Below are 25,004 nucleotides of genomic sequence, written 5' to 3' on the forward strand. Positions count from 1 at the left end.
TCATTAAGTGCGTTAATAAAGTCTGTGACCGAAATTGTCCTTTTTGCCATTAACTCAATAAAATTTGCAGAGTTTATTTCACATTTTTTGATACCATTTCACATTCTCACACAGCAGGTCAAATTTCAATACCAGTCGAAGTAGCTACCCTCAGCAATAGACGTCTCGAAAACAAAGGGTTTCAATTTAATTTTTTATTTACCTTAATAGATGAAAATGACAATTGGAATGGTGAAGGAGGTCTAGGCCAATAGGCAATATAGTCTTAGTTCTCCAACTCGATCTTTAATTTGTTGACAATGGGACATCTTGAGCTTGGAGAGATAGATATGTTGCACGAATCAAAGTTTGGATTTGGGTGTGAATGGGAGGCGTAGAACTTACAAAGGACAACTTATTTACTTTTCTTTACATTCGTTTTGTAGGAGATAGCGCGAACGCAGATCTCCGCTACCATAAATAATACGCCCGAGTTCCCCACGTTTGGGGGAATCGCAAGGTTCAGCAAGCCGGAGTGCAATGGCAAGCCTCGCCCTGGGGGTGCATCCTTCTTGATCAATGCGACCCCTGCGCCAGGTAAGTATGCTTCGAAAGAATCGGTCGCAGTTCTTGATCAAATCCCTTGGATGACATAAAACGGTTAAACATCCAGTCCTACAGCAAGAAATCACATGCAGAATCTCATCTATGCCCCACTTTGGAGGTGTGACTGCAGTTTCTTGGCACTATGAAAGTGTTCCTACAGATGGCCGGCATTTTCTTTGCCATCCCTCTTGAAAAATCACAATTTGGGAAGATATTTTCACTCTTTCAAAATAAGGCCGCAGCATATAACTGACTAAAGGGTATTGTTGATGGGGTGCATATTCATGAATCTAACAATGCAGATACTTGGACGTCACGGATTTAAATAACAACAGCGTCATACTAAAATCAGCAAAAGGATTGTATTCTTTGGTCGGGCAGCCAGTAAAATACCCCGAGGAGCCGGAACCGGATTCTGCAAAGGCAGATGTGTTCACAACCTCTTTCGAAACATATTGTTTTATCATTTATAAGTCATGAAAACAAGACCCATTACAGATGCACAAGAGGCTCCCTGCTAATATGTCATTAAGTGCGTTAATAAAGTCTGTGACCGAAATTGTCCGTTTTGCCATTAACTCAATAAAATTTGCAGAGTTTATTTCACATTTTTTGATACCATTTCACATTCTCACACAGCAGGTCAAATTTCAATACCAGTCGAAGTAGCTACCCTCAGCAATAGACGTCTCGAAAACAAAGGGTTTCAATTTAATTTTTTGTTTACCTCAATAGATGAAAATGACAATTGGAATGGTGAAGGAGGTCTATTCCAATAGCCAATAGTCTTAGTTCTCGAACTCGATCTTTAATTTGTTGACAATGGGACATCTCGAGCTTGGAGAGATAGATATGTTGCACAAATCAAAGTTTGGATTTGGGTGTGAATGGGAGGCGTAGAACTTACAAAGGACAACTTATTTACTTTTCTTTACATTCGTTTTGTAGGAGATAGCGCGAACGCAGATCTCCGCTACCATAAATAATACGCCCGAGTTCCCCACGTTTGGGGGAATCGCAAGGTTCAGCAAGCCGGAGTGCAATGGCAAGCCTCGCCCTGGGGGTGCATCCTTCTTGATCAATGCGACCCCTGCGCCAGGTAAGTATGCTTCGAAAGAATCGGTCGCAGTTCTTGATCAAATCCCTTGGATGACATAAAACGGTTAAACATCCAGTCCTACAGCAAGAAATCACATGCAGAATCTCATCTATGCCCCACTTTGGAGGTGTGACTGCAGTTTCTTGGCACTATGAAAGTGTTCCTACAGATGGCCGGCATTTTCTTTGCCATCCCTCTTGAAAAATCACAATTTGGGAAGAAATATTTTCACTCTTTCAAAATAAGGCCGCAGCATATAACTGACTAAAGGTATTGTTGATGGGGTGCATATTCATGAATCTAACAATGCAGATACTTGGACGTCACGGATTTAAATAACAACAGCGTCATACTAAAATCAGCAAAAGGATTGTATTCTTTGGTCGGGCAGCCAGTAAAATACCCCGAGGAGCCGGAACCGGATTCTGCAAAGGCAGATGTGTTCACAACCTCTTTCGAAACATATTGTTTTATCATTTATAAGTCATGAAAACAAGACCCATTACAGATGCACAAGAGGCTCCCTGCTAATATGTCATTAAGTGCGTTAATAAAGTCTGTGACCGAAATTGTCCTTTTTGCCATTAACTCAATAAAATTTGCAGAGTTTATTTCACATTTTTTGATACCATTTCACATTCTCACACAGCAGGTCAAATTTCAATACCAGTCGAAGTAGCTACCCTCAGCAATAGACGTCTCGAAAACAAAGGGTTTCAATTTAATTTTTTGTCTACCTCAATAGATGAAAATGACAATTGGAATGGTGAAGGAGGTCTATTCCAATAGCCAATAGTCTTAGTTCTCGAACTCGATCTTTAATTTGTTGACAATGGGACATCTCGAGCTTGGAGAGATAGATATGTTGCACAAATCAAAGTTTGGATTTGGGTGTGAATGGGAGGCGTAGAACTTACAAAGGACAACTTATTTACTTTTCTTTACATTCGTTTTGTAGGAGATAGCGCGAACGCAGATCTCCGCTACCATAAATAATACGCCCGAGTTCCCCACGTTTGGGGGAATCGCAAGGTTCAGCAAGCCGGAGTGCAATGGCAAGCCTCGCCCTGGGGGTGCATCCTTCTTGATCAATGCGACCCCTGCGCCAGGTAAGTATGCTTCGAAAGAATCGGTCGCAGTTCTTGATCAAATCCCTTGGATGACATAAAACGGTTAAACATCCAGTCCTACAGCAAGAAATCACATGCAGAATCTCATCTATGCCCCACTTTGGAGGTGTGACTGCAGTTTCTTGGCACTATGAAAGTGTTCCTACAGATGGCCGGCATTTTCTTTGCCATCCCTCTTGAAAAATCACAATTTGGGAAGAAATATTTTCACTCTTTCAAAATAAGGCCGCAGCATATAACTGACTAAAGGGTATTGTTGATGGGGTGCATATTCATGAATCTAACAATGCAGATACTTGGACGTCACGGATTTAAATAACAACAGCGTCATACTAAAATCAGCAAAAGGATTGTATTCTTTGGTCGGGCAGCCAGTAAAATACCCCGAGGAGCCGGAACCGGATTCTGCAAAGGCAGATGTGTTCACAACCTCTTTCGAAACATATTGTTTTATCATTTATAAGTCATGAAAACAAGACCCATTACAGATGCACAAGAGGCTCCCTGCTAATATGTCATTAAGTGCGTTAATAAAGTCTGTGACCGAAATTGTCCGTTTTGCCATTAACTCAATAAAATTTGCAGAGTTTATTTCACATTTTTTGATACCATTTCACATTCTCACACAGCAGGTCAAATTTCAATACCAGTCGAAGTAGCTACCCTCAGCAATAGACGTCTCGAAAACAAAGGGTTTCAATTTAATTTTTTGTTTACCTCAATAGATGAAAATGACAATTGGAATGGTGAAGGAGGTCTATTCCAATAGCCAATAGTCTTATTTCTCGAACTCGATCTTTAATTTGTTGACAATGGGACATCTCGAGCTTGGAGAGATAGATATGTTGCACAAATCAAAGTTTGGATTTGGGTGTGAATGGGAGGCGTAGAACTTACAAAGGACAACTTATTTACTTTTCTTTACATTCGTTTTGTAGGAGATAGCGCGAACGCAGATCTCCGCTACCATAAATAATACGCCCGAGTTCCCCACGTTTGGGGGAATCGCAAGGTTCAGCAAGCCGGAGTGCAATGGCAAGCCTCGCCCTGGGGGTGCATCCTTCTTGATCAATGCGACCCCTGCGCCAGGTAAGTATGCTTCGAAAGAATCGGTCGCAGTTCTTGATCAAATCCCTTGGATGACATAAAACGGTTAAACATCCAGTCCTACAGCAAGAAATCACATGCAGAATCTCATCTATGCCCCACTTTGGAGGTGTGACTGCAGTTTCTTGGCACTATGAAAGTGTTCCTACAGATGGCCGGCATTTTACGTGCCATCCTTCTTGAAAAATCACAATTTGGGAAGATATATTTTCACTCTTTCAAAATAAGGCTGCAGCATATAACTGAGTAAACGGTATTGTTGATGGGGTGCATATTCATGAATTTAACAATGCAGATACTTGGACGTCATGGATTTAAATAAGAATAGCGTCATACGAAGATCAGCAAAAGATTGTATCCTGTGGTCGGGCAGCCAGTGCAAAACCCCGAGAAGCCGGATTCTGCAAAGGCAGATGTGTTCACAACCTCTTTCGAAACATATTGTTTTATCATTTATAAGTCATGAAAACAAGACCCATTACAGATGCACAAGAGGCTCCCTGCTAATATGTCATTAAGTGCGTTAATAAAGTCTGTGACCGAAATTGTCCGTTTTTGCCATTAACTCAATGAAATTTGCAGAGTTTATTTCACATTTGTTGATACCATTTCACATTCTCACACAGCAGGTCAAATTTAAAACCAGTCGAAGTAGCTACCCTCAGCAATAGACGTCTCGAAAACAAAGGGTTTCAATTTAATTTTTTGTTTACCCCAATAGATGAAAATGACAATTGGAATGGTGAAGGAGGTCTATTCCAATAGCCAATAGTCTTAGTTCTCGAACTCGATCTTTAATTTGTTGACAATGGGACATCTCGAGCTTGGAGAGATAGATATGTTGCACAAATCAAAGTTTGGATTTGGGTGTGAATGGGAGGCGTAGAACTTACAAAGGACAACTTATTTACTTTTCTTTACATTCGTTTTGTAGGAGATAGCGCGAACGCAGATCTCCGCTACCATAAATAATACGCCCGAGTTCCCCACGTTTGGGGGAATCGCAAGGTTCAGCAAGCCGGAGTGCAATGGCAAGCCTCGCCCTGGGGGTGCATCCTTCTTGATCAATGCGACCCCTGCGCCAGGTAAGTATGCTTCGAAAGAATCGGTCGCAGTTCTTGATCAAATCCCTTGGATGACATAAAACGGTTAAACATCCAGTCCTACAGCAAGAAATCACATGCAGAATCTCATCTATGCCCCACTTTGGAGGTGTGACTGCAGTTTCTTGGCACTATGAAAGTGTTCCTACAGATGGTCGGCCTTTTACGTGCCACCTTCCTTGAAAAGTCACAATTTAGGAAGATATATTGACTTTCTTTCAAAATAAGGCTGCAGCATATGACCGAGTAAACGGTATTGTTGATGCCGTGCATATTCATGAATTTAACAATGCAGATACTTGGACGTCATGGATTTAAATAAGAATAGCGTCATACGAAGATCAGCAAAATGATTGTATCCTGTGGTCGGGCAGCCAGTGCAAAACCCCGAGAAGCCGGATTCGGCAAAGGCAGATGTGTTCACAACCTCTTTCGAAACATATTGTTTTATCATTTATAAGTCATGAAAACAAGACCCATTACAGATGCACAAGAGGCTCCCTGCTAATATGTCATTAAGTGCGTTAATAAAGTCTGTGACCGAAATTGTCCTTTTTGCCATTAACTCAATGAAATTTGCAGAGTTTATTTCACATTTTTTGATACCATTTCACATTCTCACACAGCAGGTCAAATTTCAATACCAGTCGAAGTAGCTACCCTCAGCAATAGACGTCTCGAAAACAAAGGGTTTCAATTTAATTTTTTATTTACCTTAATAGATGAAAATGACAATTGGAATGGTGAAGGAGGTCTAGGCCAATAGGCAATATAGTCTTAGTTCTCGAACTCGATCTTTAATTTGTTGACAATGGGACATCTCGAGCTTGGAGAGATAGATATGTTGCACGAATCAAAGTTTGGATTTGGGTGTGAATGGGAGGCGTAGAACTTACAAAGGACAACTTATTTACTTTTCTTTACATTCGTTTTGTAGGAGATAGCGCGAACGCAGATCTCCGCTACCATAAATAATACGCCCGAGTTCCCCACGTTTGGGGGAATCGCAAGGTTCAGCAAGCCGGAGTGCAATGGCAAGCCTCGCCCTGGGGGTGCATCCTTCTTGATCAATGCGACCCCTGCGCCAGGTAAGTATGCTTCGAAAGAATCGGTCGCAGTTCTTGATCAAATCCCTTGGATGACATAAAACGGTTAAACATCCAGTCCTACAGCAAGAAATCACATGCAGAATCTCATCTATGCCCCACTTTGGAGGTGTGACTGCAGTTTCTTGGCACTATGAAAGTGTTCCTACAGATGGCCGGCATTTTCTTTGCCATCCCTCTTGAAAAATCACAATTTGGGAAGAAATATTTTCACTCTTTCAAAATAAGGCCGCAGCATATAACTGACTAAAGGGTATTGTTGATGGGGTGCATATTCATGAATCTAACAATGCAGATACTTGGACGTCACGGATTTAAATAACAACAGCGTCATACTAAAATCAGCAAAAGGATTGTATTCTTTGGTCGGGCAGCCAGTAAAATACCCCGAGGAGCCGGATTCTGCAAAGGCAGATGTGTTCACAACCTCTTTCGAAACATATTGTTTTATCATTTATAAGTCATGAAAACAAGACCCATTACAGATGCACAAGAGGCTCCCTGCTAATATGTCATTAAGTGCGTTAATAAAGTCTGTGACCGAAATTGTCCTTTTTGCCATTAACTCAATAAAATTTGCAGAGTTTATTTCACATTTTTTGATACCATTTCACATTCTCACACAGCAGGTCAAATTTCAATACCAGTCGAAGTAGCTACCCTCAGCAATAGACGTCTCGAAAACAAAGGGTTTCAATTTAATTTTTTGTTTACCTCAATAGATGAAAATGACAATTGGAATGGTGAAGGAGGTCTATTCCAATAGCCAATAGTCTTAGTTCTCGAACTCGATCTTTAATTTGTTGACAATGGGACATCTCGAGCTTGGAGAGATAGATATGTTGCACAAATCAAAGTTTGGATTTGGGTGTGAATGGGAGGCGTAGAACTTACAAAGGACAACTTATTTACTTTTCTTTACATTCGTTTTGTAGGAGATAGCGCGAACGCAGATCTCCGCTACCATAAATAATACGCCCGAGTTCCCCACGTTTGGGGGAATCGCAAGGTTCAGCAAGCCGGAGTGCAATGGCAAGCCTCGCCCTGGGGGTGCATCCTTCTTGATCAATGCGACCCCTGCGCCAGGTAAGTATGCTTCGAAAGAATCGGTCGCAGTTCTTGATCAAATCCCTTGGATGACATAAAACGGTTAAACATCCAGTCCTACAGCAAGAAATCACATGCAGAATCTCATCTATGCCCCACTTTGGAGGTGTGACTGCAGTTTCTTGGCACTATGAAAGTGTTCCTACAGATGGCCGGCATTTTCTTTGCCATCCCTCTTGAAAAATCACAATTTGGGAAGAAATATTTTCACTCTTTCAAAATAAGGCCGCAGCATATAACTGACTAAAGGGTATTGTTGATGGGGTGCATATTCATGAATCTAACAATGCAGATACTTGGACGTCACGGATTTAAATAACAACAGCGTCATACTAAAATCAGCAAAAGGATTGTATTCTTTGGTCGGGCAGCCAGTAAAATACCCCGAGGAGCCGGAACCGGATTCTGCAAAGGCAGATGTGTTCACAACCTCTTTCGAAACATATTGTTTTATCATTTATAAGTCATGAAAACAGACCCATTACAGATGCACAAGAGGCTCCCTGCTAATATGTCATTAAGTGCGTTAATAAAGTCTGTGACCGAAATTGTCCGTTTTGCCATTAACTCAATAAATTTGCAGAGTTTATTTCACATTTTTTGATACCATTTCACATTCTCACACAGCAGGTCAAATTTCAATACCAGTCGAAGTAGCTACCCTCAGCAATAGACGTCTCGAAAGCAAAGGGTTTCAATTTAATTTTTTGTCTACCTCAATAGATGAAAATGACAATTGGAATGGTGAAGGAGGTCTATTCCAATAGCCAATAGTCTTATTTCTCGAACTCGATCTTTAAATTGTTGACAATGGGACATCTCGAGCTTGGAGAGATAGATATGTTGCACAAATCAAAGTTTGGATTTGGGTGTGAATGGGAGGCGTAGAACTTACAAAGGACAACTTATTTACTTTTCTTTACATTCGTTTTGTAGGAGATAGCGCGAACGCAGATCTCCGCTACCATAAATAATACGCCCGAGTTCCCCACGTTTGGGGGAATCGCAAGGTTCAGCAAGCCGGAGTGCAATGGCAAGCCTCGCCCTGGGGGTGCATCCTTCTTGATCAATGCGACCCCTGCGCCAGGTAAGTATGCTTCGAAAGAATCGGTCGCAGTTCTTGATCAAATCCCTTGGATGACATAAAACGGTTAAACATCCAGTCCTACAGCAAGAAATCACATGCAGAATCTCATCTATGCCCCACTTTGGAGGTGTGACTGCAGTTTCTTGGCACTATGAAAGTGTTCCTACAGATGGCCGGCATTTTCTTTGCCATCCCTCTTGAAAAATCACAATTTGGGAAGAAATATTTTCACTCTTTCAAAATAAGGCCGCAGCATATAACTGACTAAAGGGTATTGTTGATGGGGTGCATATTCATGAATCTAACAATGCAGATACTTGGACGTCACGGATTTAAATAACAACAGCGTCATACTAAAATCAGCAAAAGGATTGTATTCTTTGGTCGGGCAGCCAGTAAAATACCCCGAGGAGCCGGAACCGGATTCTGCAAAGGCAGATGTGTTCACAACCTCTTTCGAAACATATTGTTTTATCATTTATAAGTCATGAAAACAAGACCCATTACAGATGCACAAGAGGCTCCCTGCTAATATGTCATTAAGTGCGTTAATAAAGTCTGTGACCGAAATTGTCCGTTTTTGCCATTAACTCAATAAAATTTGCGAGTTTATTTCACATTTTTTGATACCATTTCACATTCTCACACAGCAGGTCAAATTTCAATACCAGTCGAAGTAGCTACCCTCAGCAATAGACGTCTCGAAAGCAAAGGGTTTCAATTTAATTTTTTGTCTACCTCAATAGATGAAAATGACAATTGGAATGGTGAAGGAGGTCTATTCCAATAGCCAATAGTCTTATTTCTCGAACTCGATCTTTAAATTGTTGACAATGGGACATCTCGAGCTTGGAGAGATAGATATGTTGCACAAATCAAAGTTTGGATTTGGGTGTGAATGGGAGGCGTAGAACTTACAAAGGACAACTTATTTACTTTTCTTTACATTCGTTTTGTAGGAGATAGCGCGAACGCAGATCTCCGCTACCATAAATAATACGCCCGAGTTCCCCACGTTTGGGGGAATCGCAAGGTTCAGCAAGCCGGAGTGCAATGGCAAGCCTCGCCCTGGGGGTGCATCCTTCTTGATCAATGCGACCCCTGCGCCAGGTAAGTATGCTTCGAAAGAATCGGTCGCAGTTCTTGATCAAATCCCTTGGATGACATAAAACGGTTAAACATCCAGTCCTACAGCAAGAAATCACATGCAGAATCTCATCTATGCCCCACTTTGGAGGTGTGACTGCAGTTTCTTGGCACTATGAAAGTGTTCCTACAGATGGCCGGCATTTTCTTTGCCATCCCTCTTGAAAAATCACAATTTGGGAAGAAATATTTTCACTCTTTCAAAATAAGGCCGCAGCATATAACTGACTAAAGGGTATTGTTGATGGGGTGCATATTCATGAATCTAACAATGCAGATACTTGGACGTCACGGATTTAAATAACAACAGCGTCATACTAAAATCAGCAAAAGGATTGTATTCTTTGGTCGGGCAGCCAGTAAAATACCCCGAGGAGCCGGAACCGGATTCTGCAAAGGCAGATGTGTTCACAACCTCTTTCGAAACATATTGTTTTATCATTTATAAGTCATGAAAACAAGACCCATTACAGATGCACAAGAGGCTCCCTGCTAATATGTCATTAAGTGCGTTAATAAAGTCTGTGACCGAAATTGTCCGTTTTGCCATTAACTCAATAAAATTTGCAGAGTTTATTTCACATTTTTTGATACCATTTCACATTCTCACACAGCAGGTCAAATTTCAATACCAGTCGAAGTAGCTACCCTCAGCAATAGACGTCTCGAAAGCAAAGGGTTTCAATTTAATTTTTTGTTTACCTCAATAGATGAAAATGACAATTGGAATGGTGAAGGAGGTCTATTCCAATAGCCAATAGTCTTATTTCTCGAACTCGATCTTTAATTTGTTGACAATGGGACATCTCGAGCTTGGAGAGATAGATATGTTGCACAAATCAAAGTTTGGATTTGGGTGTGAATGGGAGGCGTAGAACTTACAAAGGACAACTTATTTACTTTTCTTTACATTCGTTTTGTAGGAGATAGCGCGAACGCAGATCTCCGCTACCATAAATAATACGCCCGAGTTCCCCACGTTTGGGGGAATCGCAAGGTTCAGCAAGCCGGAGTGCAATGGCAAGCCTCGCCCTGGGGGTGCATCCTTCTTGATCAATGCGACCCCTGCGCCAGGTAAGTATGCTTCGAAAGAATCGGTCGCAGTTCTTGATCAAATCCCTTGGATGACATAAAACGGTTAAACATCCAGTCCTACAGCAAGAAATCACATGCAGAATCTCATCTATGCCCCACTTTGGAGGTGTGCCTGCAGTTTCTTGGCACTATGAAAGTGTTCCTACAGATGGTCGGCCTTTTACGTGCCACCTTCCTTGAAAAGTCACAATTTAGGAAGATATATTGACTTTCTTTTAAAATAAGGCTGCAGCATATGACCGAGTAAACGGTATTGTTGATACCGTGCATATTCATGAATTTAACAATGCAGATACTTGGACGTCATGGATTTAAATAAGAATAGCGTCATACGAAGATCAGCAAAATGATTGTATCCTGTGGTCGGGCAGCCAGTGCAAAACCCCGAGAAGCCGGATTCTGCAAAGGCAGATGTGTTCACAACCTCTTTCGAAACATATTGTTTTATCATTTATAAGTCATGAAAACAAGACCCATTACAGATGCACAAGAGGCTCCCTGCTAATATGTCATTAAGTGCGTTAATAAAGTCTGTGACCGAAATTGTCCGTTTTGCCATTAACTCAATGAAATTTGCAGAGTTTATTTCACATTTGTTGATACCATTTCACATTCTCACACAGCAGGGTAAATTTCAAAACCAGTCGAAGTAGCTACCCTCAGCAATAGACGTCTCGAAAACAAAGGGTTTCAATTTAATTTTTTGTTTACCCCAATAGATGAAAATGACAATTGGAATGGTGAAGGAGGTCTATTCCAATAGCCAATAGTCTTAGTTCTCGAACTCGATCTTTAATTTGTTGACAATGGGACATCTCGAGCTTGGAGAGATAGATATGTTGCACAAATCAAAGTTTGGATTTGGGTGTGAATGGAAGGCGTAGAACTTACAAAGGACAACTTATTTACTTTTCTTTACATTCGTTTTGTAGGAGATAGCGCGAACGCAGATCTCCGCTACCATAAATAATACGCCCGAGTTCCCCACGTTTGGGGGAATCGCAAGGTTCAGCAAGCCGGAGTGCAATGGCAAGCCTCGCCCTGGGGGTGCATCCTTCTTGATCAATGCGACCCCTGCGCCAGGTAAGTATGCTTCGAAAGAATCGGTCGCAGTTCTTGATCAAATCCCTTGGATGACATAAAACGGTTAAACATCCAGTCCTACAGCAAGAAATCACATGCAGAATCTCATCTATGCCCCACTTTGGAGGTGTGCCTGCAGTTTCTTGGCACTATGAAAGTGTTCCTACAGATGGTCGGCCTTTTACGTGCCACCTTCCTTGAAAAGTCACAATTTAGGAAGATATATTGACTTTCTTTAAAATAAGGCTGCAGCATATGACCGAGTAAACGGTATTGTTGATACCGTGCATATTCATGAATTTAACAATGCAGATACTTGGACGTCACGGATTTAAATAACAATAGCGTCATACGAAGATCAGCAAAATGATTGTATCCTGTGGTCGGGCAGCCAGTGCAAAACCCCGAGAAGCCGGATTCGGCAAAGGCAGATGTGTTCACAACCTCTTTCGAAACATATTGTTTTATCATTTATAAGTCATGAAAACAAGACCCATTACAGATGCACAAGAGGCTCCCTGCTAATATGTCATTAAGTGCGTTAATAAAGTCTGTGACCGAAATTGTCCTTTTTGCCATTAACTCAATGAAATTTGCAGAGTTTATTTCACATTTGTTGATACCATTTCACATTCTCACACAGCAGGATAAATTTAAAACCAGTCGAAGTAGCTACCCTCAGCAATAGACGTCTCGAAAACAAAGGGTTTCAATTTAATTTTTTGTTTACCTCAATAGATGAAAATGACAATTGGAATGGTAAAGGAGGTCTATTCCAATAGGCAATAGTCTTAGTTCTCGAACTCGATCTTTAATTTGTTGACAATGGGACATCTCGAGCTTGGAGAGATAGATATGTTGCACAAATCAAAGTTTGGATTTGGGTGTGAATGGGAGGCGTAGAACTTACAAAGGACAACTTTTTTACTTTTCTTTACATTCGTTTTGTAGGAGATAGCGCGAACGCAGATCTCCGCTACCATAAATAATACGCCCGAGTTCCCCACGTTTGGGGGAATCGCAAGGTTCAGCAAGCCGGAGTGCAATGGCAAGCCTCGCCCTGGGGGTGCATCCTTCTTGATCAATGCGACCCCTGCGCCAGGTAAGTATGCTTCGAAAGAATCGGTCGCAGTTCTTGATCAAATCCCTTGGATGACATAAAACGGTTAAACATCCAGTCCTACAGCAAGAAATCACATGCAGAATCTCATCTATGCCCCACTTTGGAGGTGTGACTGCAGTTTCTTGGCACTATGAAAGTGTTCTACAGATGGTCGGCCTTTTACGTGCCACCTTCCTTGAAAAGTCACAATTCAGGAAGATATATTGACATTCTTTCAAAATAATGCTGCAGCATATGAGTAAACGGTATTGTTGATGCCGTGCATATTCATGAATTTAACAATGCAGATACTTGGACGTCACGGATTTAAATAACAACAGCGTCATACGAAGATCAGCAAAATGATTGTATCCTGTGGTCGGGCAGCCAGTGCAAAACCCCGAGAAGCCGGATTCGGCAAAGGCAGATGTGTTCACAACCTCTTTCGAAACATATTGTTTTATCATTTATAAGTCATGAAAACAAGACCCATTACAGATGCACAAGAGGCTCCCTGCTAATATGTCATTAAGTGCGTTAATAAAGTCTGTGACCGAAATTGTCCGTTTTGCCATTAACTCAATGAAATTTGCAGAGTTTATTTCACATTTGTTGATACCATTTCACATTCTCACACAGCAGGTAAATTTAAAACCAGTCGAAGTAGCTACCCTCAGCAATAGACGTCTCGAAAACAAAGGGTTTCAATTTAATTTTTTGTTTACCCCAATAGATGAAAATGACAATTGGAATGGTGAAGGAGGTCTATTCCAATAGCCAATAGTCTTAGTTCTCGAACTCGATCTTTAATTTGTTGACAATGGGACATCTCGAGCTTGGAGAGATAGATATGTTGCACAAATCAAAGTTTGGATTTGGGTGTGAATGGGAGGCGTAGAACTTACAAAGGACAACTTATTTACTTTTCTTTACATTCGTTTTGTAGGAGATAGCGCGAACGCAGATCTCCGCTACCATAAATAATACGCCCGAGTTCCCCACGTTTGGGGGAATCGCAAGGTTCAGCAAGCCGGAGTGCAATGGCAAGCCTCGCCCTGGGGTTGCATCCTTCTTGATCAATGCGACCCCTGCGCCAGGTAAGTATGCTTCGAAAGAATCGGTCGCAGTTCTTGATCAAATCCCTTGGATGACATAAAACGGTTAAACATCCAGTCCTACAGCAAGAAATCACATGCAGAATCTCATCTATGCCCCACTTTGGAGGTGTGACTGCAGTTTCTTGGCACTATGAAAGTGTTCCTACAGATGGCCGGCATTTTCTTTGCCATCCCTCTTGAAAAATCACAATTTGGGAAGAAATATTTTCACTCTTTCAAAATAAGGCCGCAGCATATAACTGACTAAAGGGTATTGTTGATGGGGTGCATATTCATGAATCTAACAATGCAGATACTTGGACGTCATGGATTTAAATAAGAATAGCGTCATACGAAGATCAGCAAAAGATTGTATCCTGTGGTCGGGCAGCCAGTGCAAAACCCCGAGAAGCCGGATTCGGCAAAGGCAGATGTGTTCACAACCTCTTTCGAAACATATTGTTTTATCATTTATAAGTCATGAAAACAAGACCCATTACAGATGCACAAGAGGCTCCCTGCGAATATGTCATTAAGTGCGTTAATAAAGTCTGTGACCGAAATTGTCCGTTTTGCCATTAACTCAATGAAATTTGCAGAGTTTATTTCACATTTGTTGATACCATTTCACATTCTTGCACAGCAGGTAAATTTCAAAACCAGTCGAAGTAGCTACCCTCAGCAATAGACGTCTCGAAAATAAAGGGTTTCAATTTAATTTTTTGTTTACCCCAATAGATGAAAATGACAATTGGAATGGTAAGGAGGTCTATTCCAATAGCCAATAGTCTTAGTTCTCGAACTCGATCTTTAATTTGTTGACAATGGGACATCTCGAGCTTGGAGAGATAGATATGTTGCACAAATCAAAGTTTGGATTTGGGTGTGAATGGGAGGCGTAGAACTTACAAAAACAACTTATTTACTTTTCTTTACATTCGTTTTGTAGGAGATAGCGCGAACGCAGATCTCCGCTACCATAAATAATACGCCCGAGTTCCCCACGTTTTGGGGAATCGCAAGGTTCAGCAAGCCGGAGTGCAATGGCAAGCCTCGCCCTGGGGGTGCATCCTTCTTGATCAATGCGACCCCTGCGCCAGGTAAGTATGTGGGTATTGCTTTCAGTACAAAATATATCATATATCAGATTGTACATTTCTCAAATACATAAGATCACAGTACATAATGTTTACATTCACTGAACGATGTATGCTTCGAAAGAATCGGTCGCAGTTCTTGATCAAATCCCTTGGATGACATAAAACGGTTAAACATCCAGTCCTACAGCAAGAAATCACATGCAGAATCTCATCTATGCCCCACTTTGGAGGTGTGACTGCAGTTTCTTGGCACTAAGAAAGTGTTTCTACAGATGGTCGGCATTTTACGTGCCAACGTCCTTGAAAAGTCACAATTCAGGAAGATATATTGACATTCTTTCAAAATAATGCTGCAGCATATGACCGAGTAAACGGTATTGTTGATGCCGTGCATATTCATGAATTTAACAATGCAGATACTTGGACGTCATGGATTTAAATAAGAATAGCGTCATACGAAGATCAGCAAAATGATTGTATCCTGTGGTCGGGCAGCCAGTGCAAAACCCCGAGAAGCCGGATTCGGCAAAGGCAGATGTGTTCACAACCTCTTTCGAAACATATTGTTTTATCATTTATAAGTCATGAAAGCAAGACCCATTACAGATGCACAAGAGGCTCCCTGCAAATATGTCATTAAGTGCGTTAATAAAGTCTGTGACCGAAATTGTCCTTTTTGCCATTAACTCAATAAAATTTGCAGAGTTTATTTCACATTTTTTGATACCATTTCACATTCTCACACAGCAGGTCAAATTTCAATACCAGTCGAAGTAGCTACCCTCAGCAATAGACGTCTCGAAAACAAAGGGTTTCAATTTAATTTTTTATTTACCTTAATAGATGAAAATGACAATTGGAATGGTGAAGGAGGTCTAGGCCAATAGGCAATATAGTCTTAGTTCTCCAACTCGATCTTTAATTTGTTGACAATGGGACATCTTGAGCTTGGAGAGATAGATATGTTGCACGAATCAAAGTTTGGATTTGGGTGTGAATGGGAGGCGTAGAACTTACAAAGGACAACTTATTTACTTTTCTTTACATTCGTTTTGTAGGAGATAGCGCGAACGCAGATCTCCGCTACCATAAATAATACGCCCGAGTTCCCCACGTTTGGGGGAATCGCAAGGTTCAGCAAGCCGGAGTGCAATGGCAAGCCTCGCCCTGGGGGTGCATCCTTCTTGATCAATGCGACCCCTGCGCCAGGTAAGTATGCTTCGAAAGAATCGGTCGCAGTTCTTGATCAAATCCCTTGGATGACATAAAACGGTTAAACATCCAGTCCTACAGCAAGAAATCACATGCAGAATCTCATCTATGCCCCACTTTGGAGGTGTGACTGCAGTTTCTTGGCACTATGAAAGTGTTCCTACAGATGGCCGGCATTTTCTTTGCCATCCCTCTTGAAAAATCACAATTTGGGAAGAAATATTTTCACTCTTTCAAAATAAGGCCGCAGCATATAACTGACTAAAGGGTATTGTTGATGGGGTGCATATTCATGAATCTAACAATGCAGATACTTGGACGTCACGGATTTAAATAACAACAGCGTCATACTAAAATCAGCAAAAGGATTGTATTCTTTGGTCGGGCAGCCAGTAAAATACCCCGAGGAGCCGGAACCGGATTCTGCAAAGGCAGATGTGTTCACAACCTCTTTCGAAACATATTGTTTTATCATTTATAAGTCATGAAAACAGACCCATTACAGATGCACAAGAGACTCCCTGCTAATATGTCATTAAGTGCGTTAATAAAGTCTGTGACCGAAATTGTCCGTTTTGCCATTAACTCAATAAAATTTGCGAGTTTATTTCACATTTTTTGATACCATTTCACATTCTCACACAGCAGGTCAAATTTCAATACCAGTCGAAGTAGCTACCCTCAGCAATAGACGTCTCGAAAGCAAAGGGTTTCAATTTAATTTTTTGTCTACCTCAATATATGAAAATGACAATTGGAATGGTGAAGGAGGTCTATTCCAATAGCCAATAGTCTTATTTCTCGAACTCGATCTTTAAATTGTTGACAATGGGACATCTCGAGCTTGGAGAGATAGATATGTTGCACAAATCAAAGTTTGGATTTGGGTGTGAATGGGAGGCGTAGAACTTACAAAGGACAACTTATTTACTTTTCTTTACATTCGTTTTGTAGGAGATAGCGCGAACGCAGATCTCCGCTACCATAAATAATACGCCCGAGTTCCCCACGTTTGGGGGAATCGCAAGGTTCAGCAAGCCGGAGTGCAATGGCAAGCCTCGCCCTGGGGGTGCATCCTTCTTGATCAATGCGACCCCTGCGCCAGGTAAGTATGCTTCGAAAGAATCGGTCGCAGTTCTTGATCAAATCCCTTGGATGACATAAAACGGTTAAACATCCAGTCCTACAGCAAGAAATCACATGCAGAATCTCATCTATGCCCCACTTTGGAGGTGTGACTGCAGTTTCTTGGCACTATGAAAGTGTTCCTACAGATGGCCGGCATTTTCTTTGCCATCCCTCTTGAAAAATCACAATTTGGGAAGAAATATTTTCACTCTTTCAAAATAAGGCCGCAGCATATAACTGACTAAAGGGTATTGTTGATGGGGTGCATATTCATGAATCTAACAATGCAGATACTTGGACGTCACGGATTTAAATAACAACAGCGTCATACTAAAATCAGCAAAAGGATTGTATTCTTTGGTCGGGCAGCCAGTAAAATACCCCGAGGAGCCGGAACCGGATTCTGCAAAGGCAGATGTGTTCACAACCTCTTTCGAAACATATTGTTTTATCATTTATAAGTCATGAAAACCAGACCCATTACAGATGCACAAGAGACTCCCTGCTAATATGTCATTAAGTGCGTTAATAAAGTCTGTGACCGAAATTGTCCGTTTTGCCATTAACTCAATAAAATTTGACGAGTTTATTTCACATTTTTTGATACCATTTCACATTCTCACACAGCAGGTCAAATTTCAATACCAGTCGAAGTAGCTACCCTCAGCAATAGACGTCTCGAAAGCAAAGGGTTTCAATTTAATTTTTTGTCTACCTCAATATATGAAAATGACAATTGGAATGGTGAAGGAGGTCTATTCCAATAGCCAATAGTCTTATTTCTCGAACTCGATCTTTAAATTGTTGACAATGGGACATCTCGAGCTTGGAGAGATAGATATGTTGCACAAATCAAAGTTTGGATTTGGGTGTGAATGGGAGGCGTAGAACTTACAAAGGACAACTTATTTACTTTTCTTTACATTCGTTTTGTAGGAGATAGCGCGAACGCAGATCTCCGCTACCATAAATAATACGCCCGAGTTCCCCACGTTTGGGGGAATCGCAAGGTTCAGCAAGCCGGAGTGCAATGGCAAGCCTCGCCCTGGGGGTGCATCCTTCTTGATCAATGCGACCCCTGCGCCAGGTAAGTATGCTTCGAAAGAATCGGTCGCAGTTCTTGATCAAATCCCTTGGATGACATAAAACGGTTAAACATCCAGTCCTACAGCAAGAAATCACATGCAGAATCTCATCTATGCCCCACTTTGGAGGTGTGACTGCAGTTTCTTGGCACTATGAAAGTGTTCCTACAGATGGCCGGCATTTTCTTTGCCATCCCTCTTGAAAAATCACAATTTGGGAAGAAATATTTTCACTCTTTCAAAATAAGGCCGCAGCATATAACTGACTAAAGGGTATTGTTGATGGGGTGCATATTCATGAATCTAACAATGCAGATACTTGGACGTCACGGATTTAAATAACAACAGCGTCATACTAAAATCAGCAAAAGGATTGTATTCTTTGGTCGGGCAGCCAGTAAAATACCCCGAGGAGCCGGAACCGGATTCTGCAAAGGCAGATGTGTTCACAACCTCTTTCGAAACATATTGTTTTATCATTTATAAGTCATGAAAACAAGACCCATTACAGATGCACAAGAGACTCCCTGCTAATATGTCATTAAGTGCGTTAATAAAGTCTGTGACCGAAATTGTCCGTTTTGCCATTAACTCAATAAAATTTGACGAGTTTATTTCACATTTTTTGATACCATTTCACATTCTCACACAGCAGGTCAAATTTCAATACCAGTCGAAGTAGCTACCCTCAGCAATAGACGTCTCGAAAGCAAAGGGTTTCAATTTAATTTTTTGTCTACCTCAATATATGAAAATGACAATTGGAATGGTGAAGGAGGTCTATTCCAATAGCCAATAGTCTTATTTCTCGAACTCGATCTTTAAATTGTTGACAATGGGACATCTCGAGCTTGGAGAGATAGATATGTTGCACAAATCAAAGTTTGGATTTGGGTGTGAATGGGAGGCGTAGAACTTACAAAGGACAACTTATTTACTTTTCTTTACATTCGTTTTGTAGGAGATAGCGCGAACGCAGATCTCCGCTACCATAAATAATACGCCCGAGTTCCCCACGTTTGGGGGAATCGCAAGGTTCAGCAAGCCGGAGTGCAATGGCAAGCCTCGCCCTGGGGGTGCATCCTTCTTGATCAATGCGACCCCTGCGCCAGGTAAGTATGCTTCGAAAGAATCGGTCGCAGTTCTTGATCAAATCCCTTGGATGACATAAAACGGTTAAACATCCAGTCCTACAGCAAGAAATCACATGCAGAATCTCATCTATGCCCCACTTTGGAGGTGTGCCTGCAGTTTCTTGGCACTATGAAAGTGTTCCTACAGATGGTCGGCCTTTTACGTGCCACCTTCCTTGAAAAGTCACAATTTAGGAAGATATATTGACTTTCTTTTAAAATAAGGCTGCAGCATATGACCGAGTAAACGGTATTGTTGATACCGTGCATATTCATGAATTTAACAATGCAGATACTTGGACGTCATGGATTTAAATAAGAATAGCGTCATACGAAGATCAGCAAAATGATTGTATCCTGTGGTCGGGCAGCCAGTGCAAAACCCCGAGAAGCCGGATTCAGCAAAGGCAGATGTGTTCACAACCTCTTTCGAAACATATTGTTTTATCATTTATAAGTCATGAAAACAAGACCCATTACAGATGCACAAGAGGCTCCCTGCTAATATGTCATTAAGTGCGTTAATAAAGTCTGTGACCGAAATTGTCCGTTTTGCCATTAACTCAATGAAATTTGCAGAGTTTATTTCACATTTGTTGATACCATTTCACATTCTCACACAGCAGGATAAATTTAAAAACCAGTCGAAGTAGCTACCCTCAGCAACAGACGTCTCGAAAACAAAGGGTTTCAATTTAATTTTTTGTTTACCCCAATAGATGAAAATGACAATTGGAATGGTAAAGGAGGTCTATTCCAATAGCCAATAGTCTTAGTTCTCGAACTCGATCTTTAATTTGTTGACAAAGGGACATCTCGAGCTTGGAGAGATAGATATGTTGCACAAATCAAAGTTTGGATTTGGGTGTGAATGGAAGGCGTAGAACTTACAAAGGACAACTTATTTACTTTTCTTTACATTCGTTTTGTAGGAGATAGCGCGAACGCAGATCTCCGCTACCATAAATAATACGCCCGAGTTCCCCACGTTTGGGGGAATCGCAAGGTTCAGCAAGCCGGAGTGCAATGGCAAACCTCGCCCTGGGGGTGCATCCTTCTTGATCAATGCGACCCCTGCGCCAGGTAAGTATGCTTCGAAAGAATCGGTCGCAGTTCTTGATCAAATCCCTTGGATGACATAAAACGGTTAAACATCCAGTCCTACAGCAAGAAATCACATGCAGAATCTCATCTATGCCCCACTTTGGAGGTGTGCCTGCAGTTTCTTGGCACTATGAAAATGTTCCTACAGATGGTCGGCCTTTTACGTGCCACCTTCCTTGAAAAGTCACAATTTAGGAAGATATATTGACTTTCTTTTAAAATAAGGCTGCAGCATATGACCGAGTAAACGGTATTGTTGATACCGTGCATATTCATGAATTTAACAATGCAGATACTTGGACGTCATGGATTTAAATAAGAATAGCGTCATACGAAGATCAGCAAAATGATTGTATCCTGTGGTCGGGCAGCCAGTGCAAAACCCCGAGAAGCCGGATTCGGCAAAGGCAGATGTGTTCACAACCTCTTTCGAAACATATTGTTTTATCATTTATAAGTCATGAAAACAAGACCCATTACAGATGCACAAGAGGCTCCCTGCTAATATGTCATTAAGTGCGTTAATAAAGTCTGTGCCCGAAATTGTCCTTTTTGCCATTAACTCAATGAAATTTGCAGAGTTTATTTCACATTTGTTGATTCCATTTCACATTCTTACACAGCAGGATAAATTTAAAAACCAGTCGAAGTAGCTACCCTCAGCAACAGACGTCTCGAAAACAAAGGGTTTCAATTTAATTTTTTGTTTACCCCAATAGATGAAAATGACAATTGGAATGGTAAAGGAGGTCTATTCCAATAGCCAATAGTCTTAGTTCTCGAACTCGATCTTTAATTTGTTGACAATGGGACATCTCGAGCTTGGAGATATAGATATGTTGCACAAATCAAAGTTTGGATTTGGGTGTGAATGGGAGGCGTAGAACTTACAAAGGACAACTTTTTTACTTTTCTTTACATTCGTTTTGTAGGAGATAGCGCGAACGCAGATCTCCGCTACCATAAATAATACGCCCGAGTTCCCCACGTTTGGGGGAATCGCAAGGTTCAGCAAGCCGGAGTGCAATGGCAAACCTCGCCCTGGGGGTGCATCCTTCTTGATCAATGCGACCCCTGCGCCAGGTAAGTATGCTTCGAAAGAATCGGTCGCAGTTCTTGATCAAATCCCTTGGATGACATAAAACGGTTAAACATCCAGTCCTACAGCAAGAAATCACATGCAGAATCTCATCTATGCCCCACTTTGGAGGTGTGACTGCAGTTTCTTGGCACTAAGAAAGTTTTTCTACAGATGGTCGGCCTTTTACGTGCCACCTTCCTTGAAAAGTCATAATTCAGGAAGATATATTGACATTCTTTCAAAATAATGCTGCAGCATGTGAGTAAACGGTATTGTTGATGCCGTGCATATTCATGAATTTAACAATGCAGATACTTGGACGTCACGGATTTAAATAACAACAGCGTCATACGAAGATCAGCAAAATGATTGTATCCTGTGGTCGGGCAGCCAGTGCAAAACCCCGAGAAGCCGGATTCGGCAAAGGCAGATGTGTTCACAACCTCTTTCGAAACATATTGTTTTATCATTTATCAGTCATGAAAACAAGACCCATTACAGATGCACAAGAGGCTCCCTGCTTATGTCATTAAGTGCGTTAATAAAGTCTGTGACCGAAATTGTCCGTTTTGCCATTAACTCAATGAAATTTGCAGAGTTTATTTCACATTTGTTGATTCCATTTCACATTCTTAACAGCAGGATAAATTTAAAAACCAGTCGAAGTAGCTACCCTCAGCAACAGACGTCTCGAAAACAAAGGGTTTCAATTTAATTTTTTGTTTACCCCAATAGATGAAAATGACAATTGGAATGGTAAAGGAGGTCTATTCCAATAGCCAATAGTCTTAGTTCTCGAACTCGATCTTTAATTTGTTGACAATGGGACATCTCGAGCTTGGAGAGATAGATATGTTGCACAAATCAAAGTTTGGATTTGGGTGTGAATGGGAGGCGTAGAACTTACAAAGGACAACTTATTTACTTTTCTTTACATTCGTTTTGTAGGAGATAGCGCGAACGCAGATCTCCGCTACCATAAATAATACGCCCGAGTTCCCCACGTTTGGGGGAATCGCAAGGTTCAGCAAGCCGGAGTGCAATGGCAAGCCTCGCCCTGGGGTTGCATCCTTCTTGATCAATGCGACCCCTGCGCCAGGTAAGTATGCTTCGAAAGAATCGGTCGCAGTTCTTGATCAAATCCCTTGGATGACATAAAACGGTTAAACATCCAGTCCTACAGCAAGAAATCACATGCAGAATCTCATCTATGCCCCACTTTGGAGGTGTGACTGCAGTTTCTTGGCACTATGAAAGTGTTCCTACAGATGGCCGGCATTTTCTTTGCCATCCCTCTTGAAAAATCACAATTTGGGAAGAAATATTTTCACTCTTTCAAAATAAGGCCGCAGCATATAACTGACTAAAGGGTATTGTTGATGGGGTGCATATTCATGGATCTAACAATGCAGATACTTGGACGTCATGGATTTAAATAAGAATAGCGTCATACGAAGATCAGCAAATAGATTGTATCCTGTGGTCGGGCAGCCAGTGCAAAACCCCGAGAAGCCGGATTCGGCAAAGGCAGATGTGTTCACAACCTCTTTCGAAACATATTGTTTTATCATTTATAAGTCATGAAAACAAGACCCATTACAGATGCACAAGAGGCTCATTGCGAATATGTCATTAAGTGCGTTAATAAAGTCTGTGACCGAAATTGTCCGTTTTGCCATTAACTCAATGAAATTTGCAGAGTTTATTTCGCATTTGTTGATTCCATTTCACATTCTTGCACAGCAGGATAAATTTAAAAACCAGTCGAAGTAGCTACCCTCAGCAACAGACGTCTCGAAAATAAAGGGTTTCAATTTAATTTTTTGTTTACCCCAATAGATGAAAATGACAATTGGAATGGTAAAGGAGGTCTATTCCAATAGCCAATAGTCTTAGTTCTCGAACTCGATCTTTAATTTGTTGACAATGGGACATCTCGAGCTTGGAGAGATAGATATGTTGCACAAATCAAAGTTTGGATTTGGGTGTAAATGGGAGGCGTAGAACTTACAAAAACAACTTATTTACTTTTCTTTACATTCGTTTTGTAGGAGATAGCGCGAACGCAGATCTCCGCTACCATAAATAATACGCCCGAGTTCCCCACGTTTTGGGGAATCGCAAGGTTCAGCAAGCCGGAGTGCAATGGCAAGCCTCGCCCTGGGGGTGCATCCTTCTTGATCAATGCGACCCCTGCGCCAGGTAAGTATTTTTTTTGTTTTTTGGTAGTATTGTTTTATTGTATTCTTTCAGTACAAAATATATAACAAACAAATATACAGCTTCATTGATTTACATATATCAAAATATAAAGAAAATTGTACATTTCTCAAAAAATACATAAGATAGTTTAATACACAGTACATAATGTTTACATTTAATTACACTGAACGATGTATGCTTCGAAAGAATCGGTCGCAGTTCTTGATCAAATCCCTTGGATGACATAAAACGGTTAAACATCCAGTCCTACAGCAAGAAATCACATGCAGAATCTCATCTATGCCCCACTTTGGAGGTGTGACTGCAGTTTCTTGGCACTAAGAAAGTGTTTCTACAGCTGGTCGGCATTTTACGTGCCAACGTCCTTGAAAAGTCACAATTCAGGAAGATATATTGACATTCTTTCAAAATAATGCTGCAGCATATGACCGAGTAAACGGTATTGTTGATGCCGTGCATATTCATGATTTTAACAATGCAGATACTTGGACGTCATGGATTTAAATAACAATAGCGTTTACGAAGATCAGCAAAATGATTGTATCCTGTGGTCGGGCAGCCAGTGCAAAACCCCGAGGAGCCGGATTCGGCAAAGGCAGATGTGTTCCCAACCTCTTTCGAAACATATTGTTTTATCATTTATAAGTCATGAAAACAAGACCCATTACAGATGCACGAGGGGCTGCTTGTGAATGTGTCATTAAGTGCGTTAATAAAGTCTGTGAAAGAAATTGTCCTCTTTGCCATTAACTCAATGCAATTTGCAGAGTTTATTTCACATTTTTTGATACCATTTCACATTCTCACACAGCAAGTCAAATTTCAAAACCCAGTCGAAGTAGCTACCCTCAGCAATAGACGTCTCGAAAACAAAGGGTTTCAATTTAATTTCTGTTTACCTCAATAGATAAAAATGACAATTGGAATGGTAAAGGAGGTCTATTCCAATAGCCAATAGTCTTAGTTCTGGAACTCGATCTTTAATTTGTTGACAATGGGACATCTCGAGCTTGGAGAGATAGATATGTTGCACAAATCAAAGTTTGGATTTGGGTGTGAATGGGAGGCGTAGAACTTACAAAGGACAACTT

The 25,004-nt window shown here is 41.1% G+C and overlaps 22 non-coding genes across 22 annotated transcripts; all 22 read right to left on the reverse strand.

Moving 5' to 3' along the window:
* Positions 1-423: 423 nt before the first annotated feature.
* On the reverse strand, positions 424-584 carry U1 (small nuclear RNA U1). Its single transcript, NR_002892.1, has one exon. It is a non-coding gene; the product is annotated as a small nuclear RNA U1 (small nuclear RNA).
* Positions 585-1,530: 946 nt separating this feature from the next.
* Positions 1,531-1,692, reverse strand: LOC115917831. Its single transcript, XR_004065367.1, has one exon. It is a non-coding gene; the product is annotated as a U1 spliceosomal RNA (small nuclear RNA).
* Positions 1,693-2,639: 947 nt separating this feature from the next.
* Positions 2,640-2,801, reverse strand: LOC115917832. Its single transcript, XR_004065369.1, has one exon. It is a non-coding gene; the product is annotated as a U1 spliceosomal RNA (small nuclear RNA).
* Positions 2,802-3,749: 948 nt separating this feature from the next.
* Positions 3,750-3,911, reverse strand: LOC115917833. The gene has a single exon (XR_004065370.1). It is a non-coding gene; the product is annotated as a U1 spliceosomal RNA (small nuclear RNA).
* Positions 3,912-4,852: 941 nt separating this feature from the next.
* LOC115917834 lies at positions 4,853-5,014 on the reverse strand. Its single transcript, XR_004065371.1, has one exon. It is a non-coding gene; the product is annotated as a U1 spliceosomal RNA (small nuclear RNA).
* Positions 5,015-5,958: 944 nt separating this feature from the next.
* On the reverse strand, positions 5,959-6,120 carry LOC115917835. The gene has a single exon (XR_004065372.1). It is a non-coding gene; the product is annotated as a U1 spliceosomal RNA (small nuclear RNA).
* A 942-nt stretch (positions 6,121-7,062) lies between these two features.
* LOC115917836 lies at positions 7,063-7,224 on the reverse strand. Its single transcript, XR_004065373.1, has one exon. It is a non-coding gene; the product is annotated as a U1 spliceosomal RNA (small nuclear RNA).
* Positions 7,225-8,170: 946 nt separating this feature from the next.
* On the reverse strand, positions 8,171-8,332 carry LOC115917837. Its single transcript, XR_004065374.1, has one exon. It is a non-coding gene; the product is annotated as a U1 spliceosomal RNA (small nuclear RNA).
* Positions 8,333-9,280: 948 nt separating this feature from the next.
* LOC115917838 lies at positions 9,281-9,442 on the reverse strand. The gene has a single exon (XR_004065375.1). It is a non-coding gene; the product is annotated as a U1 spliceosomal RNA (small nuclear RNA).
* A 948-nt stretch (positions 9,443-10,390) lies between these two features.
* On the reverse strand, positions 10,391-10,552 carry LOC115917839. Its single transcript, XR_004065376.1, has one exon. It is a non-coding gene; the product is annotated as a U1 spliceosomal RNA (small nuclear RNA).
* Positions 10,553-11,494: 942 nt separating this feature from the next.
* Positions 11,495-11,656, reverse strand: LOC115917840. The gene has a single exon (XR_004065377.1). It is a non-coding gene; the product is annotated as a U1 spliceosomal RNA (small nuclear RNA).
* Positions 11,657-12,596: 940 nt separating this feature from the next.
* Positions 12,597-12,758, reverse strand: LOC115917841. Its single transcript, XR_004065378.1, has one exon. It is a non-coding gene; the product is annotated as a U1 spliceosomal RNA (small nuclear RNA).
* Positions 12,759-13,693: 935 nt separating this feature from the next.
* Positions 13,694-13,855, reverse strand: LOC115917853. Its single transcript, XR_004065390.1, has one exon. It is a non-coding gene; the product is annotated as a U1 spliceosomal RNA (small nuclear RNA).
* Positions 13,856-14,793: 938 nt separating this feature from the next.
* Positions 14,794-14,955, reverse strand: LOC115917851. The gene has a single exon (XR_004065388.1). It is a non-coding gene; the product is annotated as a U1 spliceosomal RNA (small nuclear RNA).
* A 1,047-nt stretch (positions 14,956-16,002) lies between these two features.
* Positions 16,003-16,164, reverse strand: LOC115917842. Its single transcript, XR_004065379.1, has one exon. It is a non-coding gene; the product is annotated as a U1 spliceosomal RNA (small nuclear RNA).
* Positions 16,165-17,110: 946 nt separating this feature from the next.
* On the reverse strand, positions 17,111-17,272 carry LOC115917843. Its single transcript, XR_004065380.1, has one exon. It is a non-coding gene; the product is annotated as a U1 spliceosomal RNA (small nuclear RNA).
* A 948-nt stretch (positions 17,273-18,220) lies between these two features.
* Positions 18,221-18,382, reverse strand: LOC115917844. The gene has a single exon (XR_004065381.1). It is a non-coding gene; the product is annotated as a U1 spliceosomal RNA (small nuclear RNA).
* Positions 18,383-19,330: 948 nt separating this feature from the next.
* Positions 19,331-19,492, reverse strand: LOC115917845. Its single transcript, XR_004065382.1, has one exon. It is a non-coding gene; the product is annotated as a U1 spliceosomal RNA (small nuclear RNA).
* Positions 19,493-20,434: 942 nt separating this feature from the next.
* LOC115917849 lies at positions 20,435-20,596 on the reverse strand. Its single transcript, XR_004065386.1, has one exon. It is a non-coding gene; the product is annotated as a U1 spliceosomal RNA (small nuclear RNA).
* Positions 20,597-21,538: 942 nt separating this feature from the next.
* On the reverse strand, positions 21,539-21,700 carry LOC115917850. The gene has a single exon (XR_004065387.1). It is a non-coding gene; the product is annotated as a U1 spliceosomal RNA (small nuclear RNA).
* Positions 21,701-22,635: 935 nt separating this feature from the next.
* On the reverse strand, positions 22,636-22,797 carry LOC115917854. The gene has a single exon (XR_004065391.1). It is a non-coding gene; the product is annotated as a U1 spliceosomal RNA (small nuclear RNA).
* Positions 22,798-23,738: 941 nt separating this feature from the next.
* LOC115917852 lies at positions 23,739-23,900 on the reverse strand. Its single transcript, XR_004065389.1, has one exon. It is a non-coding gene; the product is annotated as a U1 spliceosomal RNA (small nuclear RNA).
* Positions 23,901-25,004: the final 1,104 nt, after the last annotated feature.

Source organism: Strongylocentrotus purpuratus, unplaced genomic scaffold, assembly GCF_000002235.5.
Source record: "Strongylocentrotus purpuratus isolate Spur 01 unplaced genomic scaffold, Spur_5.0 spur5_scaffold_2, whole genome shotgun sequence".
Taxonomy (NCBI): domain Eukaryota; kingdom Metazoa; phylum Echinodermata; class Echinoidea; order Camarodonta; family Strongylocentrotidae; genus Strongylocentrotus; species Strongylocentrotus purpuratus.